Source organism: Pelophylax lessonae, assembly GCF_965119305.1.
Source record: "Pelophylax lessonae genome assembly, chromosome: 11".
In the NCBI taxonomy this organism is placed as follows: domain Eukaryota; kingdom Metazoa; phylum Chordata; class Amphibia; order Anura; family Ranidae; genus Pelophylax; species Pelophylax lessonae.
Genome location: NC_138778.1, coordinates 68,332,178 through 68,348,120, shown reverse-complemented (window position 1 = coordinate 68,348,120; position 15,943 = coordinate 68,332,178).

Below are 15,943 nucleotides of genomic sequence, written 5' to 3'. Positions count from 1 at the left end.
TTTGTGTAAAAAAAAAAAAAAAAGGTTTTCATTTGTTTCCCACATTTTCCAAAAACTTGTGGAAAAAAATGACACGTTCAAACGACCCATAATGCCTCATAGAATATACGTTGGAGTGTTTGCTTTCCAAAATGGGGTCATTTTGTGGACTTTTCCATTGTATTGGTGCTCTAGGGCCTTGAAAAGTGTGATAGGTAGTAAGAAAGTTTTATGTGTATTTATGCTCCTAGAACGCCTGAAGGTGCTTCTTGGACGTGGAGTCTCTTTTTGTGGCCAGGCTGTGTAAAAGTCTCACACATGTGGTATCACCATACTCGGAAGGAGTACCAGAATGTATTTTTGGGTGTAATTTTTGCTGTGTACATGCTATGTGTTAGAAATAGCTTATAAATTGCCAACTTTGTGGGGAAAAAAAGAAAAAAACATTTTTCTTCAATTTCCCAAGAATTGTGGGAAAAAATTACAACTTCAAAAAACCCACCATGCCTCTTACTAAATACCTTGGACTGTCTACTTTACAAAAATGGGTCATTTGGGCGGTATTTGTACTGTCCTGACATTTCAGGGCCTCAAGAAAGGAGATAGGCAGTCAGTACATCTGGTGTGATCAATTTTCAGTAATTGGTACCATAGCTTCTAGACTCAATAACTTTCACACAGACTAAATAATATACACTAATTTGGGTTAATTTTACCAGAGACATGTAGCAGTACACATTTTGGCCCAAATGTATGAAGAAAAATTAATTTTTTGCAAAATTTTATAATTGAAACTAAAAAAAAGTGTTTTTTTTTCAAAATTTTTGCTCTTTTTTTGCATATATCACGGAAAAAAAAAAAACCCCCAGTTGTGATCAAATACCACCAAAAGAAAGCTCTATTTGTGTGAAAAAAATGATAAAAATTTTGTTTGGTTACAGTGTAGCATGACTGAGCAATTGTCATTCAAAATGTGAGAGTGCTGAAAGCTGAAAATTGGTCTGGGCAGGAAGGGTGTCTAACTGCTCTGTATGGAAGCGGTTAACTAACACTAAAACTGATCTATCAATCCTGAATCTCTCTTCTTACTCCCTCACTAGGGAGGAGACTGACATCCTATCACGAGGCTTAAGCTTCTGCCCTAACGAGGGATTAGATAAATTCAAATTTTTGAAGGACCTACACCTTTTTTGCGCGTAAATTGAACTTTAAAACAATGTTCCATAAGCAATAGGACTCTGGGAGACATGGCGGTGCCAATGACTCCGCACTTGATATATTGGTGTCCCTGTTGGAGGAGAACGAGGATCTTATCGATCGGATCATCCTTCCTCGTCTTCTCCAGGAGGTTGACAAGGATACTACTCCTGTCGCTTCCAAACCATCCCTTTTATCAAAAAAAATCAGACAAATATCCAAATACTAATTTAAATTCGAATTCCAAAGATCCTAATATCACATTTTCCGAAAGACAGGTCCTGAAAAAGCTATCTGAGAATCGCTTCATCATTATAAAACTAGCAGACAAGGGCGGGAATGTCGTCCTTATGGACGACCATAGGTATATTGAGATGTGCATGAAAATACTAAATAACTCATGTTGGTATAGACGCATTATTGTGGACATTATTGCAAAATACACCAAAGAATTTTACAAATTGGTTGATCTAGCTAGCATACTACAATGGCACTATTTTCAAGAAGACCTGGGAGTTCATTAGGACGGCATTCCCCGTTACCCCTACCTTCTACGCCCTTCCCAAAGTTCATAAAAACACTCTAAATCCACCAGGGAGACCTATAGTCTCAGGGCGAGGTGCATTCACCAAAAATGCCAGTAGACTAGTGGATGAGCATTTACGCCCTCACGTTATCTCTTTACCATCTTATATACAAGATACCATTCATCTCTCAAATTATTGAAGATACAATCATTCCTGCTGAAGCATTTCTTGTGACAATAGATGTTGAGGCTTTATACAGCTCGATCCCCCATTCTAGGGGTGTCGCAGCCATTCAGCATATTCTGTCACAACAAGGCCCTCTAGATCATGCATATAGCGAGTTCATTACCTCCCTTTTAGAGTTTATTCTACTACATAATGTTTTTTCTTTCAATGGCTCCCACTACCTCCAGGTACAAGGCATAGCGATGGGCACCTGTTGTGCCCCATCCTACGCCAATTTGTACCTGGGGGAGTGGGAGTGCTCATTTCTGGCAGATGAATCATTATCGATCTATACGGACCACATCCTCATGTGGTACCGCTATATCGATGACATTTTTGCTGTGTGGGTGGGGCCTCTTGATTTACTGTATCAATGTATGGAGAGGATGAACGAGAACGATTTCAACCTCCTTTTTACCATGCAAGCAGACAAACATCAGGTTTCTTTCCTAGATGTGGAAATACACAAGGGGGAGGGCGGCACTCTCCGCAGCAGTCTGTTCCCGAAGTCCACGGCAGGCAACACTATCCTACATGCTTCTAGCTTCCATCCAAAATCTTTGATTAACTCTATCCCTTACAGTCAATATCTATGCATCAGGCGTAATTGTTCAGATCTACAATCTTTCCAAAAAGCCGCTGATGGACTCCGGGACAGACTTCTGCGGAGAGGTTACTCCAAAACCTCTCTCAAAAAGGCCTATAGAAAAGCCATCGCCAGCAATAGACAGGCCCTTATCTTTTCTCCCTCTCAGACAAAGGAAAACAAGGCCGATCTCATTAGAATTATCACTAAATTCTCTGACCAGCACTCTAAAGTGAGACAAATTGTCAATAAATATTGGCATATTTTGTCAATGGACCCAGTTCTAGGATGTTACATACCTCCAACTCCACAGTTCACATTTAGAAAAGTACCAGCCTTAAAGGATAGACTTGTAAAAAGTGAATATAAAGGTGCCCACATGGACTGCCCCTGTAAATACAGGGGTACGTTCATGTGCGGCAGTTGCAACTACTGTAAATTTATGTGTACCACCAAACATCCTACTCTGCCTAATGGTCAAAAATTTCAACCTAAACATTTCGTTAATTGCCAGACATACGGCGTGGTCTATCTTCTAATGTGTGACTGTGGTTGTTTCTATATCGGAAAAACTAAGTTGGAGTTTTGGAGACGCGCTTACCGCCACATCCTTAGTATGAAGAACTGTGACCCTGACCTCCCCCTGGGCCGTCACACTACTCTGGTGCACGGTGGAAAACTTCCAAACATTACGTTTTTGATTGTGGACCGTATCCACCCGAGTTTCAGAGGAGGGGACTAGAACAGTGGTTCTCAATTCCGGTCCTCGGGACCCACTAACAGGCCAGATTTTAAGTATTACCTTGGGGGATGCAGACTAGAATACTGCAATCACTGAGCAGCAAATGAGATCACCTGTGATGTAATTTAGTTATCTTGCAAACCTGGCCTGTTGGTGGGTCCCGAGGACCGGAGTTGAGAACCACTGGACTAGAACAAGGTCCTTCTCCAGATGGAACTCGGGTGTATAGTAAAATACAAAGCGACCCAACCTCCAGGGTTAAACGATATGATTTCATTTAGACCCTTCCTTGAGGGTTTCACCTCGGGAGGGATGGAAAGATAGTTTTCAGTTATCACATTTCCCCCTCCCCTTTGCTCCCCCCCCCCTTTTTTTTGTTTTTATTTCCCCTTTTTTCTTCAATATTCATACTTTTATGTTCTTGATCTTATTACTTGCCTAGACTCTTTAGAGATACATTACCAGCTATCCTAAGACGATCTCTGCACTTCTTACATTTGTCCAGCTTTTCTATGCTGTGTGTGACCCGGCACGGTAAGACCGCCTCTTGAGTGTGTGTCAGAGTGCTATTGTAGTGCATTGTCCACCTGGGGCCTCCGTAGTCCCCGCACTCGCTTCCCTCACTGCTCTGCGCACAGTTGAGGGAAGCTTCCGTGCCGGTGGGAGGATGTGGGCTGGCCGCCGCTCCGTTGCGGTCCCCGCCCCTCTGCGTGAGGGAAGGGACGGCGTCGAGCCCCAACCTCCCAGGGAGCCCTATCAGGAACAATTTTGTGTTAAGATTTATGTTAAGCAATCGCTATGACTATTTAACAACATACCTCAGGGATACACTCCACTCCATTCGGCTTGTGGCAATGGTGGTTACTGACTACGCTCTCTTAAACTGTATAGTGATGAAAGGTATGTCTCTCAAGTGTTACCTTGTAATCTTGTATACCTCTTCCTAAACCCTCTCTGTGATATGGATTCTGCAGAGCATGTTTTTTCCACTTGGGATTATACCTTCATCATTGGCACTGCCTTTTTCCTCCTTTTTTTTTTTTCTCCTTTTTTCTTACATTTATTATTTTTCCCTTATCTCTCTTTTTTCACACTGTGTGGGGAATTTCCTACACTGTTGTGACACACTGGCACTCTCTTCATTGGAAGGTTAATATCCCTTCCACTTCTCTCCAATTTTTCTCAGTGTGCACTTGGTTTAGCTGCCCACTCTCACTTATATATGTTATTCATACTCTCTTTACTTACCCTCCCCACGTCCTCGGACACATGCACTTCAACTTTTGTGCAAGTTTCACCCCCACTTCCATATCCAAAACCATCAATTATACAAGACATTATTAAAAGGTGATTTGGCTCACCTTTGTTTAATAACCAATATCCTTCTTCATAGGAATCCTTGTTCTTACACTATCTTCTACTTGAGTTCCTACATTTTTCTGACTCCAGCCACACACAACATTTGGACTGGTCATACTCCACAAACCCTTATGAAAAATCTTCCACCAATTGAGGGGAGCAATCTCTCTTCTCCCTCTGTCCTCCCCCTTTTTTTGCATAAGGGGTCCATCTCAATTTCCACTGCTCTGGAAGCCTGCAGACAAGCCTGGAGATCACTCACTTGGTTTTAAACTTAGCAAACAGAATAAGCTCAACACAACTACAGAATACGTGAGTTTACAGAAAAAGTTTTTTGTGATATTTTGTACTATTACTCTTAATGATTATATTAATATGATCCTATGCTATGCTATTGTAGAATCTCATGTGCAGCATCTATTTCAATTACCCCTGAAGAAGAAGCATACAGCTTCGAAACGCGTTGGGTATCTTGCTGTTTCCTTTTGAACTCTTCTGTATTGTGTTTTCTTTTATGGAACTGTTTGCTCTTTTATTTTGTTATGATTTATGTGTTATTTATATTTTTTTGCAATAAAATTTCATTACCTTTTACCTATTTTTGTATAATTTTGAGTGCCTAAAAAGTCCCAAACCCTTAAGGGATTCCTCTCTCTTTTTTTTATACAGTGGGAAGGATAGTGCGCCTCTTAACACTTGGTGGAAAGGAAACCAGATAGCCTCTTACCAAATGATTGTAGTTTAGAAGCCAGTATCTCCCCCTTCCGGGTCTCCCCAATGTACCACGGTGGATCAGCACTCAGGTCTCTTGTCGGTGATCCAGATTGGACTCCTAAGCTTTTATTTCGCAGAGAGGATCACACAGGGTTATACTGCCCCCTACAGGAGTAGGACACTAGGCAAAAAAAAAGTTCTGGCCACACCTATGGGCAGTCCCAGGGGGTATACCCTCTCTCTCCCTGCTATAGGATATCAGTTATGTAACAAAGCAGTGTCAGAGACTCATACCAACCCAACTCAAAATAGAGGGGCGGGTACTGCGTCTGTCAATGAGCTTAAGAGAAAAGGATTTTACGGTAAGTCAAAAATCCAGTTTTATCTGTCGCTCATTGACAGACGCAGAATCCATATCTTGATATCCATAGGGACGTCCCAAAGCAGTGCCATAAATGAGGGGTGGGATAACAGAAAAAAAATCCAATCCAGAAGGCCAAAACAGAGCCAACCAGAACAGAGGACTCATCGAAACAAGAAGATGAGATCCACCTGAAAAAAAACAGAACCCCCGAGGTAGACCAAAGGTCCCCTCAAACAGCAGCCTGCAAAACCTTGCGGCCAAAAGAGGCATCCGCCGATGCCAGCACATCAACCTTATAAAATTTAGTAAAGGTATGAACCGACGACCAGGTAGCCGCCTTGCAAACCTGAAGCACCGACGCCTGATGGCGGAAGGCCCAGGAAGCACTAAGAGCCCGAGTAGAGTGCGCCTTAACAGGGAACGGAGGAACCTGACCCTTAATAGAATAAGCCTGCACCACCGTCTGTCTGATCCATCTGGAGATAGTCGCGGCAGACGCAGGCAACCCCTTTCTAGGGCCATCCGTGATCACAAAAAGTGAATCAGCCTTACGAAAAGAGTCAGTAGTAGCCAAGTACACCCTGATCGCCCGAACCACATCCAAGGAGTGTAACGCAAACTCCCGAGGATGACTGGGCTTAGGACACAGGGAAGGTAACACAATATCCTCATTCAAGTGAAAGTCGGAAACCACCTTAGGAAGGAAGGACGGATTCGGACGAAGAACCACCTTATCCTTATGAACCACCAGATATGGGGAACGACAGGACAACGCAGCCAGTTCCGACACCCTGCGTGCAGAAGTGATAGCCACCAAAAAGGCCACCTTCTGGGATAAGGTAAGCAAGGGAATCTCCCTAATATTTTCAAAGGGAGTTTTCTGGAGAATCGACAACACCAAATTAAGATCCCAGGGCGGCAAGGGCGCGTGCACCGGAGGAACCAGGTGCCGCACCCCCTGGATGAAATTCCGCACCAAAGAATGAGTAGCCAGTGGCCTCTGGAAGATGATCGCCAATGCTGAAACCTGACCCTTGATAGTGCTCAAGGCCAGCTTCCGCTCAACCCCCCCGTTGCAGGAAGGGCAATATCTGAGCCACCGAGTAAGAACGTGGAGGAACCCCGAGGGACTCACACCACGCGATATAAGACTTCCATGTGCGATGATAGATCTTTCTGGAAGTCGCTTTCCTCGCTTTAATCAGAGTAGGAATAATTGAAGCAGACAAACCCCTGTCCTTCAGCACCTGGCTCTCAACAGCCAAGCCGTCAAAGCCAGCGATCGTAAAGCAGGATGGAAGATTGGTCCCTGAGACAGCAGATCCTCCCTGAGAGGAAGTCGCCAAGGAGCGTCCGCGACCAGCCTGACCAAGTCGGCATAACCAGGCGCGACGAGGCCAGTCCGGAGCCACAAGGATGACTGGAATTCCCTCCGCCTCTATCCTGCGAAGAAGTTTCGGCAGCAACTTGAGAGGAGGAAAGGCATACAGCAGCTGATACTGTCCCCACGGAGCAACCAGTGCGTCTGCGGCGTCTGCCAGAGGATCGCGGGAGCGGGCTACAAACCTCTGCACCTTACCGTTGAGCCGAGATGCCAACAGATCCACGTCTGGGGTGCCCCAACGAAGGCACAACTGGTGAAACACCTCTGGATGAAGAGACCATTCCCCTTGATCCAAGGTCTGACGGCTGAGAAAGTCCACCTGCCAATTTTCCACGCCCGGAATGTGAACTGCGGAAAGAGCCGGAACAAGCCGTTCCGCCCAACGAAGAACGCCGGCCACTTCTACGGCCGCCAGAACACTCTTGGTGCCCCCCTGGTGATTGACATAAGCCACGGCCATGGCATAGTCCGACTGAATCCGAACCGGGCAGCCCCAAAGATGCTCGGTCCAGTGAACCAGGCAAAACCTGATCGCTCTCAGTTCCAACACATTTATCGGCAACCTGGATTCTTCCAGGGACCAGAGCCCCTGAGCAGACAGCCTGCCGAGAACCCCCTCCCCACCCGGATAGACTGGCATCCGTGGTGACAATCATCCAATAGATCGGAAGAAAGGACTTCCCCTGACTGAGCATCGGAGACCGAAGCCACCAAACCAGAGACTCACTGGTCCGCTTGCTCAGCCGGATCCGATTGTCCAGGGAATCGGGATTCCGGTTCCATTTGAGAAGAATCTCCTTTTGGAGAGTCCGCGTATGAAACTGAGCAAAAGGTACTGCCTCGAAAGACGCCACCATCAGCCCCAGAGCCCTCATGCAAGTCCGAAGAGACGGCCAGTTGGCGGACAGTAACAACTGAGTCGTCGACCGAATCTTCTGGAGTTTCACCGCAGGGAGAAACACTTTGGCCAAGGACGCATCCAAAGTCAGGCCCAGATAGTCCAGCCTCCTGGAGGGAACCAGGGATGACTTCTGCAGGTTCACCAGCCACACAAACTCTTCCAAAGAGCCCATGGTGATCTCCAAGTTTGACAACAGAGCCTGCGGAGACTCCGCACGGAGGAGGAGGTCGTCCAGGTAGCCCAGAACCGAAATGCCCCGCTGCCGCAACAGCGCCAGAACTGGGGCCAAAACCTTTGTGAAGACCCGGGGAGCAGAGGCGAGACCAAAGGGTAACGCCACAAACTGATAATGGTCCTCTCCCACAGCAAAGCGCAGAAACCGCTGGTGTCCTGCGTAAATGGGAACGTGAAGATAGGCATCCTTGAGGTCTATGGACGCCACAAAATCCCCCTGATGCAGGGAGGCCACCACTGTGCGAATGGACTCCATCTTGAATTTTTGCACCCGGACAAAACAATTGAGCGCCTTTAAGTCCAGAATTGGACGCACCTTGCCCTCTTTCCTGGGCACTGTGAACAGGTTTGAGTAAAAATGCTGAAAACGTTCCGCACAGGGAACCGGAACCACCACTCCTTGTTGCATCAAGTCCCGCACTGCCCCCAACAGAGCCTTTAGGCGATCCGGGGACAGTCGCATATTGGAAGGGAAGAATCACACCGGTGGAAGCGATCTAAACTCGATCTTGTATCCCGACCGTATGACCTCGTGAACCCATTTGTCTGGAATCCTGGAGAGCCACGGGTCCGGGAACTGGTGAAGACGCCCCCCCCACCCCTGATAGGGGTGGGGGCGCACCTTCAGGCTGAAGTGGTCTTATCCTCAGGTCTGGTAGGACCGTATTTTTGCTTACCAGACCAGGGTCTCTTGAAACCCCCCGAGGGGGGGGGGGGCGCTTTGGAGGGCTTTGCCTTGCCACTCGCCCCGGAGGAGCGAAAAAACTTCTTGTAAGCTGAAAAGGAAGGTCCCAGTCTGCGACGAGGTTCCTTACCCTTAGTAGTCTGTGGTAGAAAGGTGCTCTTGCCCCCAGTGAGACCCTTGATAATCTCATCCAAAGTAGCACCAAACAGGCGATCCCCCTGAAAAGGGAGATCAGTCAAGGCTTTTTTGGGGGCCTGATCCGCCGACCAGCACTTTAACCAGAGCATGCGCCGGAGGACCACCGCCGAGATAGACACACGCCCCAGTAATGGAGCAGCGTCCAGCGCGGCGTCACATACAAACTGTAGCCCCTGCACCATCTGCTCCAGCAAATCTGCCACGGCAGGGGGGAGACTTCTCCCCTCCAGGTCATGGTGTAACAGCTTGGCCCATTCCATCAACGTCTGTGAAACCAGAGCAATGGTAAACACTGGCCTCAAGGTCGACCCTGCCAGGGAGAATATGGAACGGGACACAGATTCTGCCCTACGATCAACTGGATCCCGGAAGGACGGGGAATCCTCCAACGGGATAACAGTAGCTTTATTTAGTCTGGAAACCGGCGGATCCACCGAAGGTGGCACCGTCCATTTCTTAAGGAGGGACTCTTCAAACGGGTAGCACCTAGCAATCCGTTTGGGCATCCCAGGGGTTCGTTTTGGACGGACCCACTCCTTTTTAATGATATTGTCAAAGCATTTGGGAAAGGGAAACACCTTTGCCACCCTGGAGGGCTTGCGAGTGCCAAAGGCAACTTCCATATCAGCTGCATCTGCAGGTGCAACCTCCAGTTTTAGGGTCTCCCGGACAGACACAATCAGTGCGTCCTCCAGCGCCTTATCGTGCGCTATGGCGGAGGCAGAAAGGTCATCCTCCCTATCAGAGGAGACGGGGCGCGAGACAGCAGCCCCAGAAGAGGAACCCGCAGCAGCAGCGACTGGCTCAGAATCAGAATCTGAGGCATCAGACGAGACAGGGGTAGTCGGGGGTCGCTTTTTAGCCCCCCATCCCTGACAGGCCACCTCCACCCGGGACGCAAATGACTCCAGGACCACCGAAAGCGCATCAATGGTGAGCGGAGAATCGGAGGGCCCCGCGGCCACCTCGAGGGGATCAGGTGGGGACACGTGCAGCAGGGTCCATGGCAAAACCAGGGGAACCCGTCAGCAAAATATGACAAAATTGAAAAAAAAACTTTTTTTTTTTTTTGCAAAATGTCACCCAGCGCTACAGTGCCCCTCAGTGGTTGGACAGCATGCCTCGAGACCCCCAAAAGGCTCACCACATGATGCCCCAGAGTTCAAAAGGACTGCTCTCAGGGCTGTCTACATGACAAGGAAGTCCTGTGGAGCGATCTTCCCGGGTCTAAGGAGGGGCTCCCCCCCTCACACACCCTCAGTAACTCCCACAGCTGCCCAGCTCTGCAAACAAACGAGCTGGGTGTACCAAGATGGCCACACGAGGGACTACAAGAAAATGGTGGCTCCGTGCGCCCGGCGGCGGGAAGGGGGGTCCCCACATCACTAACAGACGATCGATCGGCAGGTAGGCCCTGGGAAGCCAGGGAGGAAGCCCCCCGCACAACAGCCGTCTGCACTGTCGGGACCCCCCCACCCCCTTAGCGGCCTGCACGAACAGCCAGCCACCCCACACACACACAAACACCCCCCCGTAGGAGGGGGGAGAGGGACACCACAGGAGGGGGGTGCACAGGGGAACAGAGGGGAACCCAGATTAGTGGGGGTCCGACCGTCCCAGGGAGGGGCCTGGGTCCACCCCAGAGTCAGCCATGAGGAGAAAGGGGGGAAGCATTTACTCACCATCCCGGAACAGAGCGGGCGCCACTCCAGACAAAACCCCTCGCTGCCCAGTGGGGGGGGTGTCGGCCAAAGGAGAGGCTGCGACTCGGCCGTTGACCAGTCGTATGCGACTCGGTGGAACGTTTAACCCGCGGGCCAGTCCCCGTCCAGCGTGACTATGTCGTGGCCGACCCAGCGCGGACCTGGGCCTGCACGCGCTCCTAGGCCGGCTGGAGTGACCACTGGATCTCAGCATCCAGCCCGTCGCTCAGATCCGGCATAATTGCTTGAAGATCTCACAGGAACAACTGGAGAAAAAAGCTAACTAAAAAAAGATTTATCTAAAAAAACTTGCCAGGACCAGAGATCCCAGCAAGGAACTTAGGTCCTTACTCCTGACTAGGCAGAAAAAAACTGACATCCTATAGCAGGGAGAGAGAGGGTATACCCCCTGGGACTGCCCATAGGTGTGGCCAGAACTTTTTTTCTGCCTAGTGTCCTACTCCTGTAGGGGGCAGTATAACCCTATGGATATCAAGATATGGATTCTGCGTCTGTCAATGAGCGACAGAGAAAAATATATAGTGGTTAATATATATCTCTCTCCCCCCTCCTTTCTCTTCGAAGATTCTATATACTGTCCTAGAGAAGATTGCTCCCCACTCTCCAGCTAAGATCCTTATTATAGGAGATATCAATGCTACATTATCTGCAGATCTTGACAGGCCAGTTTGATCAAAGAAATTCAATGTGGACTTGTGTATGTGGGCAGAGACCTCGGGGTTGACGGAAGTTTGGAGATGGAGACATCCAGAAACTAGAGGGTATTCTTGCTTCTCGGCTTCCTATAAAACCTCTTCTAGGATAGATTTGGCTTTTGTGAACCCGGGTTTTCTGTCAGAGGTGGGGGACGTATCCTATTTGCCGGGTGGCTTGTCTGATCATTGTCCGCTTCAGGTGTCTTTCCGATATTCGGCTTCTCGGAATGCATCTTTGTGGCTGTTACCTCCTCACTGGGTGACTCACCTGGTTCTGATGGATTCGCTTCCCCCACTTCTGTCAGAGTTCTGAGAGGTTAATAGAAACTCTGCTACTCTAGAAATAGTTTGGGACGCATTTAAGGCCTTTACAAGGGGCCAATATATTGCGGCCCTTAGTTTGGATATGGAGTCTGAGACTCATTCTCTTAGGGATTAGGTGTCGCAGTTCTATGAAGCGCATAGTGCAGCCCAGAGCCACCGGAGGATTTTGCTGTCTTACGTCTGGGCCACTTTTTGCGATTCAGCACTATGCGGCTTTAACTGACATGCAACGCCGTACCCAAACAAAATTTACATCCTTTTTTTCCCCACGAGCTTTCTTTTGGTGGTATTTGACCACCTGTGGGATTTTTACTTTTTGCGCTATAAATAAAAAAAAGAGCGACAATTTTGAAAAAATAACAATATTTTTCAAAATTTTTTATATGAAATCCCCCCCCCCCACAAAATGTAAAAATCAAATTTTTTTTTTTATAATTTTAGGCCAATTTGTTTTCTGCTATATATTTTTGGTAAAAAAAATTGCAATAAGCGTATTTTGATTGGTTTGCGCAAAAGTTATTGCGCTTACTAAGGGAAAGATTTTTCATTTTTGGTGTTTTTTTTTTTTTTTTTTTTAACGAGTAATGGCGGCGATCTGCGATTTTTTTTGCGGGACTGCGACATTGCAGTGGACAGATCAGACCCTTGACTGACATTTTTGACACTTTTGGGGGTACCAGTGACATTACTACAGTAATCAGTGCTATACATATGCACTGTTACTGTAAAAATGACACTGGCAGGGAAGGGGTTAATGTATGCCTGGTGCTTACTGACGTGTGTGGGGGGAGGTGACTGAGTGATACAGGGACAGATCACAGGTTCAGCTATGCTGAACCCTGCAATCTAACCCGGCCTGTCACTTAGGAGATCTGCCCGCTTGTGTTTACACAAGCAGGCGGATCTCCACACTCGATTCCCAGAGGATCGGGGAAGAGCGGCGGTGATCACCACCGTTCCTCCCCTGGCCCGACTCCCGCTGTGACTGAATACAGCGGGAGCGCGCCGCCGAGAGAGGGGAATGTCTGGCGACGTAGGTCTACATCATCAGACGTTATCGAGCCACTTTGCCGCAGTAGCAGCTCAGTGAGCAGCAGTAAAGTGGTTAAATTGCAGGTATCCCAACAGGATTTAAATTTACACTTAGCAGAGCATGCTCGAGTGGCTCAATTCCAATAGAAGTAAACTTTCTTTGAACACGTGGACAAAAATGGACATTTTTTTTTTAGCATTAGTGGTGCAACATGAACACCCTTCAACTATTGTCTAAAATTAGGTTACCATCTGGAGATATTGTTCAAACGCGGGAAGGGATTTTGAATGCTTTCAGGGAGTATTATAGTGATCTATACTCTTCAGGATTAGATGGGGATTTTTCTCCATCTATTATCTCCCCCATACTAGATCAGGTGGCACTGGGGCGGTTATCAGATTTAGAGAGGTCGAGGCTGGTGGCACCCTTCACAGCCAAGGTGGTGGCGGGTGTCATCAGCTCCTTCCTACTGGGTAAGGCACCAGGGCAAGATGGCCTTCCTATTGATTTTTATAAAGCTTATTCAAGTTTTTTGTCGCCTATTCTAGCTTCCCTATAGTCATTCTCTATGAGTGGGTCAACTTCCATGCTCTATGAGTCACGCCCACATAGTGCTAATTTATAAGCCTGCTAAAAACCCAGATTTATGTGCTTCATATAGACCTATAGCACTGTTAAACAATTGTTAAATTCTAACAAAACTCTTTGCTAGAAGGCTTCAGTGTATGCTTCCTTCTGTGATAGACTCGGATCAAACGGCATTTATGCCCAATAAGTCCACGGATATAAATCTTCATAGGTTGTTCATAAATTTACATGCTCCACATACCAAGCAAGGATCTAGGGTCGTGGCCTCTCTAGATATAGAGAAGGCCTTTTCTTTGGAGACCCTTAGGAGGATGTTTTTCCCATGCAGTTCATTGAGTGGTTGAAGATAATTTATAAGAATCCAACTGCATCTATCAGTGTGGGCGGTGCTCTCCCTTTTTCCTTGTATCAGGGTACATGTCAGGGATGTCCTCTTTCCCAGGTCTTTTTTTGCCTTTGCAATCGAGCCATTGACAGAGGGACTCCGCACATATTCATGGACATTGCATAGGTTGGTTGGAGGAGAGAGTGGAATTATATGCCGATGATATGTTGCTGTTCCTGGGCGATGCAGGACCCACATTGCAAGGTGTATTGCGGATTCTTGATACATATTCTACATTCACTGGACTAAGGGTTAACTGGTCCAAATCCCTTCTACTACCTGTTGATGCTGGGGCGAGGGAAGTTGCTGCCCTGAATCTACCGCTGCAATGGGTGGATAAATGTAAATATTTAGCAGTTTGGTCTAGAGGGTCCTTCGGAGTATGTTCCTTTAATCACTTCAATACCAGGCAATTTCTGCCACTCCACTCCTACATGTAAAATAATAATATTTTTTCTAGAAAATTACCCGGAACCCCCAAACATATTTTTTTAGCAGAGACCCTAGGGAATAAAATGGCGGGCACCTTTTTATGTCACACAGTACATGCGCAGAAATTTTTCAAAACATTTTTGGAAAAAAAAAGTGAATTAAAAACACTAAAGTTAGCCCATGTGAAAGATGTTATGCTGAGTAAATAGATACCCAACATGTTACACTTTAAAAAATTGCACACTCGTGGAATGACACCAAACTTCGGTACTTACAAATCTCTATAGGTGATGCTTTAACCTCCCTTAGCGGTATCCCTGAGCGTGACTCGGGGTGGATTTAGACTAGGATCGGTATCCCCGAGTCACGCTCGGGGTAGATGTGCAGAGGTGTCTCTTACCTTCTCCTGGTGATCCAGCGATGATCTCTCATTGCTGTGACCACCAGCCGAGAGTCCCGCCGCTTGTCCGTCAGTATGACGACTTCCTAGTTCCTTTCCCTGCAGCAGCAATTTTTATTCCTACATCCCTTGTAATAAACAGTGAATGACAGGTCCTCTTTATAGGGAGCTCTGGGGTCAATAAGACCTCAGATCTGACCTACAGGTTAGAAAGCCTGAAAAAAAAAAAAATAGATCTAAGCTGAATTCCAAGATCAGTGCAGTATTAAAACTGCCAGGCCGGGCTTCCGAGACTGCCGGGGACCATCTGGTCCTCACAGTCTCTATGGTACACTTCCTCAAGCAGCCAACAGATCGGGGGGGTGGGGGAGAAGGTGTTGGGAGATGTCCCCTCCCCACCGCCTGTAAGAACGATTAAGTGCGGTTCAGCTGTTAGGATTGTTCTTATAGTGAAGGGAATCGCCTGAGGAAAAAAATGATATCTGAAGGATGGCTGCAGCCGCAAGCATCATTCAGATATCCCAACTTAAACCCCGCGACATCATATGATGTCAGCCCAAGTGAAGTGGTTAAACTTGACCCCATTGGTACAAGAAACAAAGCGACAGTTGAAATCTTGGAAACGCCTGCCTCTATTCAGTAATTTGATCAAAATGCCTACGTTTCATTACCTTTTACACCACTGTGCCGTGGATTTTGAAGGTCTTTTTTCAGCTAAATACAATTTTCTCTTCTTTCCTATGATCCCCTAGCCTCCAAGATACCGGTTAGCCACCCTTATGAGGCCTGCCTCCCAGGGTGGGATGGCTTTTCAGGATATGCAGAAGTATTTGGCCTCCCAGTTGATCAGTGGCAGACCAATCCATCCACAATGCTGGAGGCAGCCATAGTTGGATCACTGGAGGCTTTACGCCTACTGGTGTTTGGGAATTGGGGGCCCTATATTCATTGACACCTTCAATGTCCACCACAGTTAGGGCATGGAGGGCTGGATTATTTAGGGACATGGTTCTTCTGTATTGGTATCTCAGAATGTGCCGATCTAGAAGAATCCTGCCCTACCTCATTTTTTAAGCTACCGGATCCAACGATCTGGAGTAAATACAAGATAAAGTCTCTCAGGTGGTGGGGGTGGCCTTTTGAAGTACTTTGCTCAACTTTGAGTTTAGGATTCCATTTTCTTTATTTCTACTACAGGCAATTTTCCCATGCTGAGTCAATTTTTGACTTTACCTTTGCAGGTAGGAGTCCAAGTTGGAATCTTTGC